Below are 21,875 nucleotides of genomic sequence, written 5' to 3'. Positions count from 1 at the left end.
TTGACCAACTTCTTTTCAAGAAGAAATCTTCTTGAAAGAATTTTGTTATTAGAAAAATCATCATTCACAAATACTATTCTACAAGAAGATTGATTACTAGATTCACATTTCTACTTGTGATAATGTTCTACTTGAGAAGATACCTTAGAGTTTTTCTTAGATAATCATTACCTCATTCTCTACCATATGTATTACTAAAAATAGTAAAATTGAAGAAGATTAGGGATATAACTTACTTGAAAACACCCTTATATCATGACCCTTTCCTCAATTGAAGATCTTATTTATGGAATAACCTTGAATCTAAGATTTATAGAGGACAAACTTTAACAAAAGGCTAAAGAAAGGAAATCGGTTCCTTAACCCTAGTTGTTTTTCACTTTGCCGTTTACGAACAGTTGGAGAAGATAATGAGGGTTTTTGGACCTGGACCTCATATGTGCTAGAGAAGGCTTGAACCGTTCCCGAACAACTACCAAGTAGTTATCTAGAGATAGATGCTACAACGAGATTTATTGACAAATATTTAACTATAATTTGTGACAAATTATTTTATTCATACATACTTTAATGTGTTACCCAATGAAATACGTGAACACCAAAAATATATTAGAGACAATCATGATACCACTGATAGCTTTACCCATGTATAGACAATTTCAAAATTATGGAGTAAACTCTACATAATAATAAAAATATTTTAACGTTGTCAACGTATTTGTGGGTTACATAGAGCATTGATAAGACACACAAACAGAGAGATCACAAGCAGAGCCAAAAACACAAACATAAGAAATAACTTATCAGTTATTTGCCCCACCTCAAGTTATATACATGATGGGGTGATCCATTTTCTTGTTACCAAAAGGTTTGGTCACTACACCAAATTTAGCGAATATCAACAGTAACTGGCAGTTGCAAAGTGGGGTCGAACAGTTTTTCTCTGTTACGAAAGTCTCTGTTGCAAATTTTCGCAACGCATACTTTTCCGTTGCAACATTTTGGTCGCAACTGTTTGTACCTGTTGCAAAGTCTAAAAGTCGCAATTGTTGAAACCTGTTGCGAAATTAGGTGGACGCAACTGCTTGAAGCAGTTGCGAATTTTTTGTATGGTAAAAAAAATATTGGTTTTGACCGGTCAAAATTATAGCTCCCCATTCATTTAAAAATCAAATTAATCCAACAAAATCAAGATACCTCTGTTCTAGAACCAAATTTAGCTAAACAATGTACTTTACGAAAATTGTTGAACAAAAAAATAAAACTAGAAATGAAAAGGACTTCTTTTCCATAAGATATTTCTATGTTTTGCAAATGCGGCAGTGCAAAAAAATATGACACTTAGCCCAAAAACTGAAGAGGAAAGAGCACACAACTTGGGGAATGAACTTGTTTCGTGCCTGATAATAATGCTGAGTGCACCAAAAGGAGTGACCACAATAGTTGGCCCAAATGCATAAGTTGCAAAGTCAGCAACTTCTCGACAACCACTGCAAAAATGAAATCATCCCATTAGTAACGTAGTCTTGAAATGAAACACCATCCAACTCAAATACATTCCTAACATAATATAGATGCATTAACTTCATAAGACATATTCCATGTTATGAATGTTAATACTTTACTCAGCGGGTATTGAGTTAACCAAAAACTCACAACCTTAAACAAACCAACATGGTACCAGTACACAACTTAAAAACAATTGATACACAAAATAATTATGATGCATTGCCCAAGGCATTATTGCAGAACTAGGTACACCCAAGGACCTCTAGTCAATCTTGTCGTTGGCTCTACATTACAAACAATCAGTTCCATATTATTAACCATTTCAAACCAATGATTTCAAATGTACAAAAGTTTTTAAGATCACCTTCATGCCACCCGTTACAGAGCCTATCACAACGCCACATTTAGATTATTACAGGCAGCATCTATCTGAAATAAGTCGATAAAACGAGTAGATCCAATCTTAAAACATGTCCTAGTCCGGGAAAATTCTTTAACATACTCCACGCTGAAATAATGCCGAGCATTTTATGAATCCACCATTCCTCCAACGTGCACTTAAGAGCATCTATCTGATAAGGAAACATGAAATCAATAAAAAGGTCCAGATAACAGTTGCATATTTTGAGTGCCCAAGTAAGCCAGGTAATTTTGTAAACTTACATCCAGGGAGCAAAAGACTGTGGTTATGATGTAATTAGTAGTATGCATGCTTTTCCGTTAATGAAGCCTCACTTTTGAGCAACAATTCTCCATTCTCGCTAAACTAAAAATATAAAGATGGATACATAAAAAAAATAACTAATCTACTAAAAAGTGGACAAATAAACATAATATGGTGGTCAAGAATTGAGTAGTCTTTGCATCTCAGCAAACGTATAGAGAAAACTAAGTGCAACCAATCATTAAACACACTAAGACCCCATCTGGCAGCAACTTCCACAATATTGATCACAAGAAAAACAGAGCATGATAATAATATATGACAGAAATAGGTTAATCACTGACCTCAGTCACCTCTTGTGATGTTATAGGTTAGTCACAAGATTTCCACAATGCCAACAATGATTAAACATCCATATACTGCACGGAAACTAGGAGCTTATTTCTATGATAAACCTTAGGAATATGAATTAGCTACAAAACCCAATTTTAAATTATAATTAAGCCTTCTCCGATACAAAGACAAAACAAACTTGCCTTAGAATCTAGCAGCATGCAGTCACGATAGCCCCAACTCTGATCTAAAGCTTATGCCAAAACTCTTTTTCTATTCTTTCAGGCTTTTAAGCAAACACCTTGATGTGCAGTTTTCCCGGTGCCCAGAGGTGTGTTTTCCCTGGTTGTATTGAGCTCCTCTCTTAATTTCTTCACCTGTAATTTCGAGTTTAATAACAACAAATCTATCATTGCATTACTAGGACTTGTAATCTCCTCTCAATCCCATCATTAACAACACCTTCTTGACTGTTTTTCAGATGTGAAATAGTCTCAATCACCATTTATATGGGTTCCTCGGCAATCAGCCTAGTGTAATTGATTTTATAACTATTCAGTATCAGATATAAGCCAAATTCAAATTCAACTATCCCTTTCTAAGAGAAGCTAAACAAATTAATATATAATACTTTAATGATATTCACACAAATAAAAGAAGGATGTCATATGTGAAAGAAAAAAAGCGGAACCTGAAGTACAGTAGCAGCCATGGCATCGTTCTCGTTAATCCAACCCATGTGAACTTCAAATACAAGTGCAACATGAGTTACCTGTCTTCATAAAAGGAAAATGAAGAACTTGTCAAAAAAGAACCTTAACCAATTGAATGGAAATATGAAACGAATGCCCCATTTCCAGTCTATGAAAGTATGAACAAATTCATATACATACCGGTAGAGCAGCTGCAATACAGAAATCACCTCATACACTTAGCATTGGAGGAGGTATAGGATGTGTACTTGGTGTTTGAAGAGGATCACCTGCAGAGTAATTTAACCCTTCATAAATTGGACATACAAGTTCACATAATCCCAAAGTAAACCAACAATATAAAAGCATTAGGTTGCATACAAGGTTCTTATGTCTGTACCAACTGAAATTTCAGAAATGGTTAAGTTCCACCAACCTAATCAGTTATTTATCCCACATCAAACAAACCCCAATTCACAAATATCCTAAACACCAAGGTGAACACAAAAAATTCAATCTAACAAGCCAAATTGATGTCAAGAAACACAAAATCTCATAATTCCAAACAAACACATAACCAAAATCATCGCAGAAACAAATAAATGAAATAACCATTCACCTTTTCAACGGGGAGAGAAAGACAAGCAGTAACAATGGCAACATTCTACAAGCTAACCATTTCCAACACTCAACTGTTTCACAACACATTTCCTGCAAAGCATTGCTCTACAAACGCCAGCCATCTCCAACTCCAGTGCAACCATTGCAATCCCAGCAACAACACCACTTGCATTTCTGAATATTCTCATTCCTTGTCTCCTAAATCAGTCCTAACCATTGCACAACCACCACTTAGTAGTAGCACCGACACCAAGCAGCAATGCCATCTTCAGTTCCTCAGCATAGGCTTCAATTCTCACATGACAGCACCACTTTATCATCTGCACAATCTAGTTAAAGCAGCTTCAAACTCTACAAATCCAACCACCAATATTAGTCTATGCAAACCCATTCAATCTCAGAATCTCGAATCCAATCCGAACTTTATATTTTTATCTTTTCCACACAACTTTCAAACTCAAACCCAACCCTAACTTTCAAACTCCACAAATCTCAAACCCTAACTTTCAATTTTTATCTTTTCCACCCTAATTTTCAATCTCAAATCCAACCCTAACTTTCGATCTCCACAAATCTCAAACCCTAAATTTCAATCTCAAATCCAACCACCAACATCATTCTCCGCAACCCATTCAATCTCGATTCTTGCAGCAAAGCAGCGGTTCATCTCAAAACATAACCTCAAACCCTAAATTTCAATTTCTGCAGCAGGAACCTTAAATCTGTTCGAGTAAATCTAGGGTTAGGGTTGAAACGTAGGTTTTCAATAGGAAATCTGCAGGATAGTGTGAAGAGCGTAAGTTTTCATTTGAACGATTCGTCAACAAATTACTTCGAAACTGAGATAAAGAGAGAAGAGAATGAGTTAAGAGAATGGTCTTCTCGATAAGATAATCGATATTCGAGTCAGTTTTCTATATGAATTGGCTGAATACTGAGTCAGTCTAAACTGTGCCTAGTCATACTCACGAGTGGCACATGTGTCAAACCAAAATGTTGCGAAATTGCGATTTTAGTCACTGTCTTCAGCTGTTGCTATTTTTTTGCAACTGAAATTAGCAACAGAAAATTCGCAACAGCTACAAAGCTGTTGCGATTTCTAGTTACTAATCCTTGAATATGGTGTAGTAGAAAGAAGATGCTCATAAATCATCTCAGAATGGTAGTTGTCATCCTTTGTACCTGGGGAAGAATCAAAAGAGTTAGAGTTTTTGATCACACTGGTACTTTTTCTGTTTAGTTTCCTTGAAGTGATCAACCAATTTGTTTCTTGAAGAGTAGAAGATGTCATCATCTTTGCAGTTTTCCTTTTATAGAGTGTGCAATATTTTTTAACATGTACAATTTGATCAAACTTGAAACAAAACTTGTTGGATTCAGAACAATACAAAGATTTATCTTTGTTTATGATCACAACAAGATGGTGCAATAATTTAAGAGTGTCTTTAATGGATAAGAATAAATCTTCGTATATAGATCTTCCTTTGTTGTATTCATTCAATAAATTGATATACAAATTCTAAAGATTTCATGACCTAACACTCTTGAAAAATGTATTCTTGACTTCAATTCTTGCCAAAGGTGCAATTATTTTTCTATTGGATTCTTCATTCTCAATCTTGAGATTGGAGGTCTCAATAGAATTGCAACTTTCCAAACAAGCTGAGGTTGTTTTTCTAGACAAGAATTTCCGAAGAATCTGTAAGGAATTCTGGTGTACGTTACATATGAACGAAATAATCTTTCCAAAGTTATTCCCCATTAGGATATGCTTTAATATTTGATAACAAACATAGACTTGTTAGGTCTAACAATGTTTGCCTGCTCTAATACCTGAAAAGACGAGGGTACCCAAATATACATTAATCTAAAACTTTTCCACCTATAAGTTATTTCTCCGAAAGTGATTTTCTATGGACTGAGTCGAGACAATATAACTAATCGGTTCACATTTCGTGTGATCGTCTATGGGTACGAGATTGAGATAATACGACAACAAGATAACTTGCATGATTGACTATGGACACAAGATCGATACAATACAACAACAAAGTATGTTTACTTGATAATAGGTTCGGACTTAACCAAACACAATAAGATTTCTATCAAGTAAATATGAATTAACGTTTTTGTAAATAACTTTAAAATATAATAACAACAATTATAATTGCGAAAAATAAAAGTAAACGATACAGTAAGATTTTTTTAACGAGGAAACCGCAAATGCAGAAAAAACCCGGGACCTTGTCCAGAATTGAATACTCTCAGGGTTAAGCCACTATACAAAATTAAACCAACTTCGTATAGTTGAGACCAAGCAACTAAACCTATAGTTCACCTAGTTCCATCTGTATTCCTGCGCCTCCAACTTGCAATAAGTCACGCACTTGGAACAATTCCTTTGGTTAGTATTCCAAACAGTAAAGGAACAACAAATCTGTTCGGTAACAACTCTTTCAAACAATGTGATATGAGTTTGACAAAAGGCTCTTCCGTTTATCCCAATAAACTCCTTTGTCAGGTCCTTAGATCTATCTTCTCAACAACTACCAAAGTAATTGTTAAAATTATGCAATAAATACTTTTAATCACAAAGAATTGTGTTGATGCCGATCTACTCAACTAATCAATCAAATCTATCACAAAGATAAACCGATTATAGTTGGATCCTTTTCCAGCCGAAACAAGTTTTGTGCACACCAAAGATTATGAACCCAAATATCTTCTTTGTATTCAAACCTTCTTTGATCTTCAATAAACACCTGCATAAAATCAACTTGAATTTCTTGTGATCAATCACACACAGAACGGAGTCTGTTAATGACGGGTTATCACAAGACGTCTTTAGATCTACAAATAGTCTAAAGAACCCCGTTGAAACTTCGATCTAGTTTGAGTGAATCTTATATTAGAAGAGAAGATTCTCAAGCATAAACAAACTAGGTGCAATCAAAGTTCAAGAACCGTTAATCAATCAAATCAATCGAAAACTAATAATAACCTGCTGTTGATGGTGGTTTTTAGCTTAGGGTCATAATCGTAAAACTGTACATCTGACATGACGTCACTATGACCATTAGCACATTTATTGAATCAATCAGCATGCCTACGTAAGAATTACCGGGGTTTCCTTTTTTTTTACATGGGTCATGTTCCACGGCTGAACCCTTAACACTGACTGACATCATCTATGCCAAACCCTAATTCTCATGCTACCGCGCCAAGGCATGCCAACCATGCCAGCCGCACCACTGTGCCAATGGCAGACCATGCCAGCCACGTCACCGCGCCAAGGCATGCCAACCATTCCAGCCACACCACTGTGCCAATGACATATCATGCCAGCCACATCTCCGCGCCAAGGCATGCCAACCATGCCAGCCGCACCACTGCGCCAATGGCATGCCATACCATCCGAACCTCCGCACCAAGGCATGCCAACCATGCCAGCCGCACCACTGCGCCAATGGCATGCCATGCCAGCCGCACCACTGTGCCAATGGCATGCCATGCCAGCCACACCTCCGCGCCAAGGCATGCAAGCCATGCCAGCCGCACCACGCCAATAGCATGCCATGCCAGCCGCACCTCCACGCCAATGGCATGCCATGCCAGCCGCACCTCCGCGCCAAGGTATGCCAACCATGCCAGCCGCACCTCCGCGCCAAGGAATGCGAACCATGCCAGCCGGCCCACATGTGCCAATGGCATGGCAACCACCTTGTTGCGCCATACCATGCCGACCTTCCCTATACAGCTACCAAAACGAAGGCGTGCGATGATCAACGTCCACCCTTCCATCTTAGATGCAAATCTTAGTCGTCCAAGGTCGCCAAATAACGCATGGTAACCTTTGGCCCAAACCCTAGTTTTGGCCACGCCAAACCGCGCCAAGGCATGCCATGCTACATGTGCCAATGGCATGCCAACCACCTTGTCGCGCCATACCATGCCTGCTTTCCCTATGCGGCTACCAAAACGAAGGCGTGCGATGATCAACGGCCACCCTTCTATCTTATATGCAAATCTTAGCCGTCCAAGGTCGCCAAACAACGCATGGTAACCTTTGGCCCAACGCCAAAACCCTAGTTTGGTCGCGCCTAAAGCACCCCAAGGCATGCCGACCATGCCACATGTTCCAATGGCATGTCGAGCCATCCACCTTTCCGCGCCTAAGCCATGCCATGCCGGCCTTCTCTTCACGGCTGCCAAAACGAAGGCATGCGACAATCAACGAACACCCTTCCATCTTAGATGCAAATCTCAGCCGTCCAAGGTCACCAACCAATGCATGGTAACATTTGGTCCAACGCCAAAACCCTAGTTTGGCCGCGCCTAAACCACGCCAAGGCATGCCGACCGTTCCACATGTGCCAATGGCATGCCGCGCCATCCACCTTGCCGCGCCTAAGCCACGCCATGCCGACCTTCCCTTCACGACTGCCAAAACGAAGGTGTGCGAGAATCAACGTCCACCCTTCCATCTTAGATACAAATCTCAGCCGTCCAAGGTCGCCAACCAAAGCATGGTAACTTTGGCCCAACGCAAAAACCTTTGTTTTGGCCACGCCCAAACTGCGCCAAGGCATGCCAGCCATGCCACATTTTCCAATGGCATGCCAATCACCTTGCCGCGCCATACTATGTCGGCCTTCTCTATGCGACTATCAAGACAAATGCTTGCGAAGATCAACGACCACTTTTCCATCTAAGATGCATATCTTAGCCGTCCAAGGTTACCAGCTAACACATGGCAACCTTTGGCCCGACGCCAAGCCCTAGTTTTGTCGCGCCCAAACAAATCCAAAACCCTAACTTTTGGCCGCACCTAAACTAGGCTATATTAAAGCCGTACCGGCCATGCTTTCATGCCACTGGCTACCAAATGAAGGGTTGCAATAATCAACGGCTACCCTTCCTCTCAAGATGCAAAATCTCGACCGTCGAAGGTCACCACCGATCCGGCAAGCCTCCCAGGCTAAACTTGCCGAACAACAACATGCTACATGTTTTCCACGAAAACACTCGAGACATCAACACATTTCACAAACCGGGGGATGCTCATTGGGTATTGGTTTGGCGATTTACACCGTGCGGCGTACACTACGCCCGTTATAAGACAATGTCATAAGGATGAGGCGGTTAGTAAATACAGGGAGTAATGGTGAAACGCTTTCTTTTATGGAACATCAATTCCAGGCGTTACCGGTTACCAGCTCCTCCCATTTACTCATCCGTTTTCCATTTCTTACGAAACCAGAGTACGTTTCACTTCGACTTGTATAAATAGGTCTTACCTATTTCCACCGAACAACAAGTTCAGGTCAGGAGGATACAACACTTGGAAAATATTTGATAGCTTTCCATATGTTAGCTTCCCACTTTCTGACACAAGTTGTGAAACAACTACTCTTCCAGAATCAACTATTCTGGTCTCAACACTCTCTTCGCTTCCTTCCCCAAAACCAACCTTTCTCCTTCACTTTGTGACCTAAGCAAGTCTAAACGACCATTTATTGGTTTAGGACGGATTTGTACAGATTGATCTCTCTAATCTAAAGTACTCCCTTGCAGTACATTGTTTAGAGTTTAAACTCGTTTCTCACCCACACACCCGAAATTACCAAAATCAGCAGAAATCGTTTTCACCCTCAAACAATTGGCGACCACAGTGGGAGGTTGATCTTTCGGTCACGATGTCAATTTTCAATCCTCGATCTCATACCTCGACCCATACGTCAGTACAGTGAAATCAAATTATCCGTTCAGGAATCGACGACTCAGCTACTAGGCGGCTCGATTACCAGTCGTAACACGGCAAGGGACGACTGGGGACTTCCAAGGGGTTAGAAGCAAACGATCCGCTCAGGGATCGGCAACACGACAAGGAATGACTGGGGACTTTCCACAGTCACGGCGATATTTCCCACAAAACTCGGTCTTACATCCGGGAGATTTCTTTTTCACCAGAAGATCCAAAAACCGAGTAAGTCTTTCCTAGACAAAATACGTGGTTTACTACTTCAGGTTTTCACGGGAATGATGAAACCAATAGCCATGTTATGTTTCATCTCATGATCTCTATCGACAAGCAATGCTCACGATTCAATGGCTTTCTTGGGATGTTTGCACTATTCGCAATCGTAACCAAAAAGCATCGTTATTCTAAAAACAGTTCATTCCAAATAATAATCCAAAACCCTCATAACATTTGTCTGTCAAACCAAAAATCCAGGAAATCAAAACCGTAAAATAGGCCTTTCATTTGCCTTTCAAAAAAAAAACCTAAAATAAGAAGTTCAGAAGACAGAAATGCGTTCAAGAAAAGTTTTTCAACAATGGCTTGCTCTTCTTGTAAAAAGCCTCTTTCGTTCTTTGGAGAGCCGCCCTCTTCAACTTCAACTTCCTGGACAACTTTTCGACTTCCGCTTCCTGCTTCTTCACCATATCCGCAGAAGAACCTTCGACTGTTTCGGCCAGCAACTTTTCAACCTCAGAGAAACCTTCAACGAACCAAGGAACATTGAACTTGAAGTTTACACACGTGTCACGATGGAACCTCCCGCTCGAGACTACATCCTCAGAAACAGTATTACCAGCCACATTGCACATGTCGTCAATCGAAGACAAAGCTTCCTCCATACGCTTAACCAACGCAAATCGATTAGTAATTTTCTTGGTCGTGGCGATATGTCCGTAGCTTTCCCATATCCTGGTGTATAGCGCCGAGTGTTTGGCTGGAAAGCTAAATCCCTCGATCAACACATGATCCGGATGAGGAACCAAATATGGAGGGTTGAAAGTGGCACCCGCAACTGCATCAGCAACCGGCAAGGGATTCCTAACGACAATTGCACCTGCGTCCATTAGAGTACTCTCTATTGTATGAGTCACAACGGCATTTTTATCTCGATCAACATCCATTTCAAGGTCGCCCGGTGCGGTTGTCACAGTTGGAGACAAACCTGTATCTCCGCCAGTCTCCGTCTCAGGGTCATCTTCAGAAACGGCTCCCCCCTATGATATCACGGATTAGATATTTTCCAAAGAGAAAGGAAGATAGGAAAGAAGAAAAAATATGCGGGAGACTCACTGATTCGCTTTCAGACCGACTAGAGGAAGATTAAGTACTGCTATCGGAAGAAGTACTCTCGCCATCACTGGACTCTGAACTTTCATCCTTCTCGGGTTCCCCATCACTATGGATAGGCTCAGCACCGCCACCCTCCGTCTCGAGAAACGATATTTTCTGACTACTTGCAAGTTTGGTAAAGGTGTTAACGCTGCTGAGACCCTGGGCAAGATACAAAGACGGATACTCAGAAAAGAAACAAGGATATACGCGATCCAACTAAAATCAAGAGGAAAAGCATACGTACCCGCATATAAGATGAACTGAAACTCGGTAGGGCTGTCGAATCTTCTGCATGGCTTTTATACCGTTGCTCCTTCACTTAAGGACTATCTGCATTCGGGCTAACGTATTTTCTCTTGGTCGAAGAAGGATCCCTCAGCAGTGGGTGCTCCGCTAAAACCGCAGGAGAAGGCTTACCGCGACGGTTTTCTACCACATCATTCACGAATCCATGGATAACGAGAAACTCATCCTGCCAAAGTATGTTATATTTAGAGGTTGTTGATGGATTTCGTTCCTCGAGAAGAAAAGGGAGACTTTTACCCGGCACAAGAACACTAGCATCGAGAACAGTTGGCAACGAGTCTTCTGGAACAACCGGCTGAGGAACGAGTGGGACACCTTGGTCAAAACCCATATGCCGAGCCGCCCTATCGATATTGTAAAAAACTGCTTTGTAAGATCCTCGAAAGAAAGACGGCACATGACCGGGCATGCAGCTTCGCATGAACACCATGTCTCCAACACTCATATCCTCTTTATCAGAAGACAAAGACATGATCGGAGCAGGAGCAAAGGTATTGATCTGAGTTATGGACGCATGCACTGGAGCCCATGGACGAAAATTGACCGTGTGCGAGTTATCAAGGAATCCAACCAGGTTCAAACCAACCTTTGGGAGCCTATTCGACCAGCGCAGTATCCTAGAACCACCCCAAGACTCGGGAAATACGGCCAACGGTTTTGGAGCATACCTTTCGAAGTGCTCCCACATCCACGCTTGGAGAAAGGCGGCATGAATATACGAATCCACTTTCATGTAGCCATTTGAAGCGCACCTGTCCGCGACCAGATGATTCAAGTGTGTGTACAGAGAACCAAGAAACAAGCCGCCAATAGGGAGAACGACACCTTTTGCCAATTTTATGGAAAAATTGATAAGTTCCTGTCTTATCTCCTTCATACCAGAGCCGTCATCGAAAATATCTTTGGATAACCAAAGAGCCAAGAACGCTGCGACATGAAGTGTACTATTTTTCTGATTTGGCTCCAACTCATCAGGAAACCATTGAGACACCCACCATCCATAGAAGCACCTCGTCTCGTTTTCTTTCCGAACGAATCCTTTTGATTTCGTAACCAGAGCGGCGCGTATTTCTTCTTCATCTGCAGACAACTTGACATCGAGGTTTCCTATTACAGGAAGGTTCAGCAAGACGTCCACGCTCTCTAAAGAGATAATCATTTCACCCCACCTGCATATGGCCGTGTGAGTGTCCGGACACCATCTGAAAATAAAAGCAACCAAGCCTGGAATATCTTTCCTAATTTGAAGCACTGCGGAAGCCGTGACAGCATCAATAATCTGCGCCTTGGTCAAACTGGATTTTACACATTCCTGGCTCATCATGAATCGCATCCATTTCTCAAAGGGATGCAACAGACTCACATAGATTTTAAAGTCAATGGGAGAAGCAGAATACTCTTTCCTCTGAAGACAAAACCTTATTACACCTCTAGGCCGAACTGACCGGGCCTCTCCTTCACTTTCCTGACCAGTCAGAAGAATCGACACATACTTGGGACGATTTTTCCTAATTATGGCGGATGTTGTAAAGAACTCATCGTCTATGTTTGGCTTGGAATTTTCAACATCTTTCGGTACGGCAGAACTTTTCTCAAATGATATCCTAACGAAATTCTCTCACGCTACTTTAACCTTCGAAATAACTACAATGGAAAAATACGAAGAGAAATTATTACGGAAAGTGCATGGAAATTATTTTATCAGACACAGGAGATCCATCCTGGACGCAAACCAATTTGTTGCAAAGTCATAATGCGCATGAGCAAAGAAATGGGGACTGACAGACTCTGCATCACCACCTCATGCCAAGGCCGTACCCTGCAGCAGGAAATTTGCGCCCGGACGAGGAGGCGCGCCCCACCATGGGAACAATACACACGGCCACACCAGGAAAAGGGAGGAGACCCTAGGAGCTAGGTTTTCACGGGAAGGGAATGACAGTTACTAGCTCATGCATGCCTACTTTGCACAGTAATTGAGGCGGCCAACATTACTACGGTATTCACGCCTAAATGTTACTACAAGTTCACGCAAAGCATATTTACGGCTAGGATTCATACCAACACAAAAGAACAATATTTTTACAAGTTCATGAAAAGGTACGCCGACAGATAGGGTTTGCACTAACACAAGAAAACAAGAAAAACAAGTTAAATAGGAAGTGCTGGAAGACATACCTGGGATTCTCTCGTCCGCTTTACTGTTACCACACGACCAGAATAAAAAAAATATAAAGGTGTGAAATAAAAGGAGAGGTCGACCCCTTTTTATAGGCGTGGTACTTGGGAGTTTGAATAAGGAAAGGACTTCATATTTGAGTCAAGTAAGGAAAACAGGCAATTGGGCCCGCGAAGACAAATCACCATGCCAAGCCGTCCGGGCATGCTTTTCCTCACCAAACCGCGCCATTGCCTTGGCCCCACCATACCAATCCGTCCGCGCCATTGACTTGGCTCCACCATGCCAAGCCGTCCGAGCCATTACCTTGGCCCCACCATGCCAAGCCGTCCGTGACATGCCTTGCCGCGCCAACACCAACAACTTGCCAAGCCAGCGTTATGATGTTCCCTAACCCAACCAAGGTGATACATGGACAGACTAAGCCGACGATATTCATCTCACCACTTCACAGTCTACACCACAAATGGAATCTACGCAAGGCCGCCAAACATGAGGATCAAGAACTCTCCTTACCTCTCAAAAAAGGTTAGTCGGACTTTCCTGACCATCTTTTCACGACCTGTCATTTCGATTTTTGTCCTCGCCTGTCACCATCTTATACTTACCTCGCAACAATGCTCTTGTTCCGAGCTAAGCAAGGGACTTAATGTTGATGGTGGTTTTTAGCTTAGGGTCAAAATCGTAAAACTGTACATCTGACATGACGTCACTATGACCATTAACACATTTATTGAATCAATCAGCATGCCTACGTAAGATTTACCGGAGTACCCTTTTTTTTACATGGGTCATGTTCCACGGTAGAACCCTTAACACTGACTGACATCATCTATGCCAAACCCCAATTCTCATGATATCGTGCCAAGGCATGCCAACCATGCCAGCCGCACCACTGTGCCAATGGAATACCATTCCTTCCACGTCACCGTGCCAAGGCATTCCAACCATGCCAGCCACACCACTGTGCCAATGGCATACCATGCCAGCCACATCTCCGCGCCAAGGCATGCCAACCATGCCATCCGCACCACTGCGCCAATGGCATGCCATGCTATCCGCACCTCCGCGCCAAGGCATGCCAACCATGCCAGCCACACCTCCGCGCCAATGCATGCCAACCATGCCAGCTGCACCACCGCGCCAATGGCATGCCATGCCAGCCGCACCTCTGCGCCAAGGAATGCCAACCATGCCAGCCGCACCACTGCGCCAATGGCATGCCATGCCAGCCGCACCTCCGCGCCAAGGCATGCCAACCATGCCAGCCGCACCACATGTGCCAATGGCATGCCAACCACCTTGTTGCGCCATACCATGCCGACCTTCCCTATGCGGATACCAAAACGAAGGCGTGCGATGATCAACGACCACCCTTCCATCTTAGATGCAAATCTTATCCGTCCAAGGTCGCCAAACAACGCATGGTAACCTTTGGCCCAAATCCTAGTTTTGGCCACGCCAAACCGCGCCAAGGCATGCCATGCCACATGTTCCAATGGCATGCCAACCACCTTTCCGCGTCATACCATGCCGGCCTTCCCTATGTGGCTACCAAAATGAAGGTGTGCGATGATTAACGGCCACCCTTCCATCTTAGATGCAAATCTTAGCCGTCCAAGGTCGCCAACAAATGCATGGTAACCTTTGGCCTCGCCTAAACCACGCCAAGGCATGTCGACCATGCCACATGTGCCAATGGCATGCCGCGCCATCCACCTTGCCGCGCCTAATCCATGCCATGCCGGCCTTCCCTTCACGGCTGCCAAAACGAAGGCGTGCGACAATCAACGGCCACCTTTCTATCTTAGATGCAAATCTCAGCCGTCCAGGGTCACCAACCAACGCATGGTAACCTTTGGCCCAATGCCAAAACCCTAGTTTGAATGCGCCTAAACCACGCCAAGGCATGCCGACCATGCAACATGTGCCAATGGCATGCCGCGCTATCCATCTTGCCGCGCCTAAGCCATGCTATGCCGGCCTTCCCTTTACGGCTGCCAAAACGAAGGCGTGCGACAATCAACGACCACCCTTCCATCTTAGATGAAAATCTCGGCCGTCCAAAGTCGCCAACCAACGCATGTAACCTTTGGCCCAACGCCAAAACCTTTGTTTTGGCCACGCCCAAACCGTGCCAAGGCATGCCAGCCATGCCACATGTGCCAATGGCATGCCAACCACCTTGTTGCGCCATACCATGCATGCCTTCCCTCTGTGGCTACCAAAACAAAGGCTTGAGAATATCAATGGCCACTTTTCCATCTAAGATGCAGATCTTAGCCGTCCAAGGTTACTAGCTAACGCATGACAACCTTTGGCCCAACACCAAGCCCTAATTTGGTCGCACCCAAACAAAGCCAAAACCCTAACTTTTGGCCGCGCCTAAACTAGGATATATTAAAGACGTACCAGCCATGCTTTCATGCCACTTGCTACCAAACGAAGGGTTGCAATAATCAACGGCTACCCTTCCTCTCAAGATGCAAAATCTCGACCGTCGAAGGTCACCATCGAGACGGAAAGTCTCCCAAGCTCAACTTGCCGAGCAACAACATGCTACATGATATATAAAAGTAATACCAATACAAAAGTCAGGCCTTGTGAATAGTTTTACCAAGATATATAAACAAGTTACGAGCGGTTATACTAAACACACATATTGGTAATTCAAAGTATTTGCAATGAATATCAATACCAATAAGCCTAGCGATTTCCCTTTCGATTCACAAAACAAGTTTATGAATTTACTTTCCTTAAACGAATGTAAAACATTGTTTCCTAGGACGAAATCTTCACCCATACCCATACATAATCACAATTGCATTCATACTATTATGTCGATGTCTTATATACGAAGTTCAAAAGATAGACGTTATACTTCGTATTGTAATTCCTTAATACTATGTCTAACTAGATTATAATATTCACAGCTTCGCAGTTATGTTTTCAATATGCACGACTTGAAAGATACGTTAGGGAATGAAACAGTTCAAGTCAAATATTACTAACCTCAAGTGGAAGGATGATGTCGTCGTTGTAGCTCCTTACTTATTCACATTCTTCAAGTCTTCACGTAATACTTGTAATGTATCATATCCTAATACTTTCAAGCTAACCCATACGAAGTTGACTCTAGTAAATAATCAAGCGACTCTTTAAATGAGTTTTGGTTCACTAAAATATGATAACCAATCTTGACATACCAACGCTTGGTGGGTTCAACCGAGCTATGCTCTAACAATCTCCCCCTTTGTCAATTTTAGTGACAAAACTCATACATCATATGGATAAAAAAATTACACGAATTCATTACACATACGCTTGATTCCCAGTTTCAACAGCACAATAACCTTTATACATTCAATCCTTAAATGTCGATGTTGACATTATAATAACAAATCTAATACTCCCCATAAGAGTAAGATAGTTAGATTTTCAATCCGCACGTCTTTTTTATTCCCTTTGTACTTAAGATAACCACAAGTATCAATATGATATGCTACTCCCCCTTAGTCTATGCTTTACTCTTTCGTTAGATATAACGTTTAAGCACCGTTTCTTTTCCCTTAGTGATACCAAATCAATATCAAATCACTTGTTTACTCCATATATTTCTCCCCCTTTTTGTCACAAAATGAAAAAGATACGAGCAAATAAAGGAAAAACCGAAAGGATCTTACAAATCTTACAAAGAGACTTGTAACCTGTAAGAGTTAAGCACGAGGGTTCCACACACTATTTTAGATAACCAATATCAAAACCGAAACTACAAAGTAATTTTGTTTTGATATGTCACCAAGGAAACAATTTCCCGAAGCAATTTTCCCTAATAGTTTAGCAAACCAAAAATCGACTAAGCACCTTAGTTCCTTTGCTAAACCGATTGCACAAATACAATCGCTTGTTCGATAAAACCAAAATAAAGTTCAGAATTAACTCTATTTTTCTCATCAGGTTCTAATTATTCAAATAACAACTTAGACCTTTCACTTTTAAACAAGACAAGTACTAGGTTAGTTAACTAGCATTTCTTGTTAAGGCATTCGATTAGACTTAAATAACCGAAACCTTTACTTTGATAAGTCTAACTAAGATCAGAATTAACTTAGTTTCTATTATCCGGAATCGAATTGGACCAAACAATTCATCCAAAGACCTTTTATTTTGTTAAGCCGTAAACAATTCATACAAACCAAATAAATCAACTTGCATAATTATCAATTAAAGTACCACAATTACACCGTAATTTCGTAAGCCTAAACAATTGATACCAAACCATAAAGCAAGATAATAATAGTTTTTATTAACCGGAAACAATTGAATCACAGACACATCCATACACAAATAATTGAATAAAACATCAATTGTACCGAAATTTTGTTAAGCAAAAGCAATAAATATATGCAATAAAACCAGGCTTTTCTTAAACAGGAAAACGATTAGCTAACAAATTTGTTACCTCAAATTCCGCATGCTCTTCTCCCCTTAAGATATATCATTAAGAGCAAGTTCAAGATAGAACTATCCCCCGTTAATGTTGTCATCCTCTCGCAAAACAAAAGAACAACAATGCAATGTAAAAGTTGAAACCCCGAAACTCATACGCTTAACCAAAACGATTCAACATATTGTGACTTTTTCACATATTGTTTCAATCAGAACCCCTCATGATCCTTTGATAAAGCCTACCAACATGGGATAGAACTCAATCCCGCTAAATCAAAAAGGCACCCAACCCATAAGGGTTCATACATATGAGATCGAATATTAAGGTCATGAAAACCGAAATCAAACATCCCATAAACATACATAGAAATAATAAAAAGCATTCAAGCACAGGCTATGTAATCAAAAACTATCACAAGAAAAATTATAAAATAATAATTTTATTCATAAATAAGATAGTTTATTCATAATATACTTTATTGAAATAATCAAAAACTAATGTCTATTTTTCCTGACAGATCTTTAAACTGATTATTAAAGATCATCTTCAATGTCCTCGAATGTTTCAGGATCTTCATAAACAACATCTCGACTGATATCTCGGATTCTGCACAAAGTACCTTGATTATGTACATAGGCTAAAGCATTAACCTTTCGATTAATATTCCGAGCATACTCCCTATTGCCGATTCCAAGTTTAATCATCTTTCTTTGTTTACGGATAACAGTTCTTAGTAATGCTGCCTGTCTATGATGAGTTTCAATAGTACTGAGGAGGACTTTTCGTAGACTGATAATATCAATCTTAGCATCCAAACTGTTTTAGACAAGGAGATGAGTCATATCTTCTTTTTCATTTCCTATATCTTCACAACCAGATTTTCTGAAGGTATCATCAAGATGAACAGTTTCCGTAGAAGTCATTCCACTCAAGGCTTTCAGAAGTTTTGCTTGAGATCTGGTTTGGGAATACATCCTTCAACATAAGTTCTCATACATGTTGAGTATATATACTAGAAATACCTTTAACACGTACCAAACATAGATGTCAGCCTTAAATAAATAATTCTGACAAGATTTGAAAGGATTTTCGCAAGAAATTATCTTCTACATGTTGAGTATATATACTAGAAATACCTTTAACCTTTAACATCTTTTAGAAATACCTTCGAAAAGAAATTATCTTCTAGATTAGTATCAAGAGATACTTTTTAGATAGGAAACTTATCCTGTTTACACAAGTTGTTTGCAAGACAACTTTTCTACACATGGAGACAGATTAAAGATCTTCAGGTAGATTGTGTAAATTCTCTATGTTGAATAAGAGATTATTGACAGGATACAGATATCCCAGATATGTGTGCTTCCTTACATCAGAAGATTGGTCCTTGTAAGGATGCACATTCCAACACAATTAAGCATTGGGGTGAGGATCTTCCTCACTAAATACCTTTCGAGGAATTTCTTCCTTCTTACTGTTACGGATATTATCATGATCCCTAGTGTGTGTTTTTAAATATTGCGAGATGTTATATCCTTGATTACATCTTGTGCCCAGGATGATATGTTCCTTGAATTTGAACCCGTGTGGTCTAGATCTTCCATCCGACATATTGCTGAAGTCTTTAGTTCAAGACATTCTATATGTCCTCTTAAGGTATCCATTCCTTGTTAGGAATATTTTTCTAAACACTTGTCTAGATATACCTTTCGACATGTCTCTGTAAGAATATCTTCAATAAGGATCTTATTCCTTATTTGTGAATGCTCAAGCGATTTTTTAAGAATTTCACACTCTATAGTATGTTGATGAACTTCGTTGCATAGAGCCATCTTTTTTTCCTCATAATCTATCAGATTATTTTGAAGACTGAGTGTTTCTCACTTTCCTTCACAAATTCTTACATTCATTTGAACAATAAGTTCTAGGACATCGTCTAGACTGTCAATGGTTTTTCCATTTTCGGAAAAGCTTTCAACATGTTTGAAAAATCTTTCCAACACTTTACGAAATTCAGAACTTGGGCAGACTAGTGAATCTAATCTCTTTTCACAATTGGAAACAGACGATTTTTCACTAGAGATTGGACTCGGATCCAAAACATGTTTCTTGAGTTTCAGATTCATTCTTTTCTGATCAGGAACCTGATTTGCAATCAAGTCATTAGTCATAGACTTTTTCTTTGATTTTCGAAAAAATATACCAGACCAATTTCCATTGACCTTCTCTGAGAACTTATTCTCATTATCTTGACATACGTTAACTAAGTTTTTCATAAGTTTAGCATTGCTTTTCTTATTTTGACTCATATCTTATAGGTTGGATCACACCAAACACATATTGTTAGATCGTTTCGTATTTTCCTACTCTGATACGAATTTAAAAGACGAGGGTACCCAAGTATACCTCAATCTAAAACTTTTCCACTTATAAGTCCTTTCTGCGAAAGTGATTGTCTATGGACTGAGTCGAGACAATACAAGTAATCGGTTCACACTTCGTGTGATCGTCTATGGATTCGAGATCGAGACAATACGACAACAAGATAACTTGCGTGATTGACTATGGATACAATATCGAGACAATACAACAACGAAGTATGTTTACTTGATAATAGGTTCGGACTTAACCAAACACAATAGGATTGCTATCAAGTAAATAGGAATTAACGTTTGTGTAATTTACTTTAAATTATAATAACAACAATTATAATTTCGGAAAATAAAAATAAATGACACAACAAGATTTTGTTAACGAGGAAACCGCAAATGCAGAAAAACCCCGGGACCTTGTCCAGAATTGAATACTCTTAGGATTAAGTCGCTATACAAAATTAAACCAACTTCGTATAATTGAGACCAAGAAACTAAATCTATAGTTCACCTAGTTCCGTCTGTATTCCTGCGCCTCCAACTTGCAATAAGTCACGCACTTGGAACAATTCCTTTGGTTCGTATTCCAAACAGTAAAGGCACAACAAATCTGTTCGGTAATAACTCTATTCAAACAACGTGATATGAGTTTGACAAAAGGCTCTTCCGTTTATCCCAATAAACTCCTTTGTCAGGTCCTTAGATCAATTTTTTCAACAAATACCAAAGTAATTGTTAAGATTATGCAATCGATACTTTTAATCACAAAGAATTGTATTGTTGTCGATCTACTCAACTAATCAATCAAATCTGTCACAAAGATAAAACCAATTATATTTGGATCATTTTCCAGCTGAAACAAGTTTTGTGTTCACCAAATATTATGAACCCAAATATCTTCTTTATCTTCAAATCTTCTTTGATCTTCAACAAAAACACATAATCAACTTGAATCTCATGTGATCAATCACACACAGAACGGAGTCTGTTAAAGATGGATTATCACAAGACGTCTTTAGATCTACAAACAATCTAAAGATCCCCGTCGAAACTTCGATCTAGTTTGAGTGAATCTTATATCAGAAGAGAAGATTCTCAAGCATAAACAAACTAGGTGCAATCAAATTTCAACAACCGTTAGTCAATCAAATCAATCAAAAATTAATAATAAACTGCAATTATCTGGTTTCCCACCAACGGTACTCGTATAGCTTCCCAATCCCAAAGAAGTCTTTAAAACGAGCGGTCGTAAGAGATTTCGCCTAATTAGGGTGCTTTCCTCTCCGAATAGACGGCTCCACCAGTAACGACTCAACTAGATAGTTTTGCTGGCTCTGAGGATTAGTTTGCTAGAAATGCAAACTTCAGTACTTATAGACAAGGAAGTTTGGACACCGAGGAATTTAAACCGAAAATATTCTCGAGATATGAAATATATTTCCAAATTCGGTTTCCATAATTCCTGGAAATGCTTTGTCCAAATATTGACCGAAATCTCAGTAGAAAATCTCCAACTAGTAAATGCACATTACTAATTTTTATTTTCTAAAGATATGCATTTTAATTGATGGAAATTGAAAAGGCGAGGGTACCCAAATATACCTCAAGCTAAAA

At 40.3% G+C, this 21,875-nt stretch overlaps 1 long non-coding RNA gene across 2 annotated transcripts; it reads right to left on the bottom strand.

Moving 5' to 3' along the window:
* Nucleotides 1-1,207: 1,207 nt before the first annotated feature.
* Nucleotides 1,208-4,665, bottom strand: LOC113293038. 2 transcript variants are annotated; one of them, XR_003332016.1, is made up of 7 exons: nucleotides 3,818-4,665; nucleotides 3,400-3,488; nucleotides 3,198-3,282; nucleotides 2,518-2,883; nucleotides 2,173-2,275; nucleotides 1,874-2,081; nucleotides 1,208-1,490 (listed from the first exon to the last, which is right to left on the bottom strand). It is a non-coding gene; the product is annotated as an uncharacterized LOC113293038 (long non-coding RNA). The 2 variants fall into 2 exon arrangements; XR_003332015.1 differs by having other exon boundaries at nucleotides 2,173-2,883.
* Between the last annotated feature and the right edge of the window lie 17,210 nt (nucleotides 4,666-21,875).

Source organism: Papaver somniferum, chromosome 7, assembly GCF_003573695.1.
Source record: "Papaver somniferum cultivar HN1 chromosome 7, ASM357369v1, whole genome shotgun sequence".
NCBI lineage: Eukaryota > Viridiplantae > Streptophyta > Magnoliopsida > Ranunculales > Papaveraceae > Papaver > Papaver somniferum.
The sequence above is the reverse complement of the archived record's forward strand: the minus strand, read 5'-3'. Positions and strand labels throughout refer to the sequence as shown.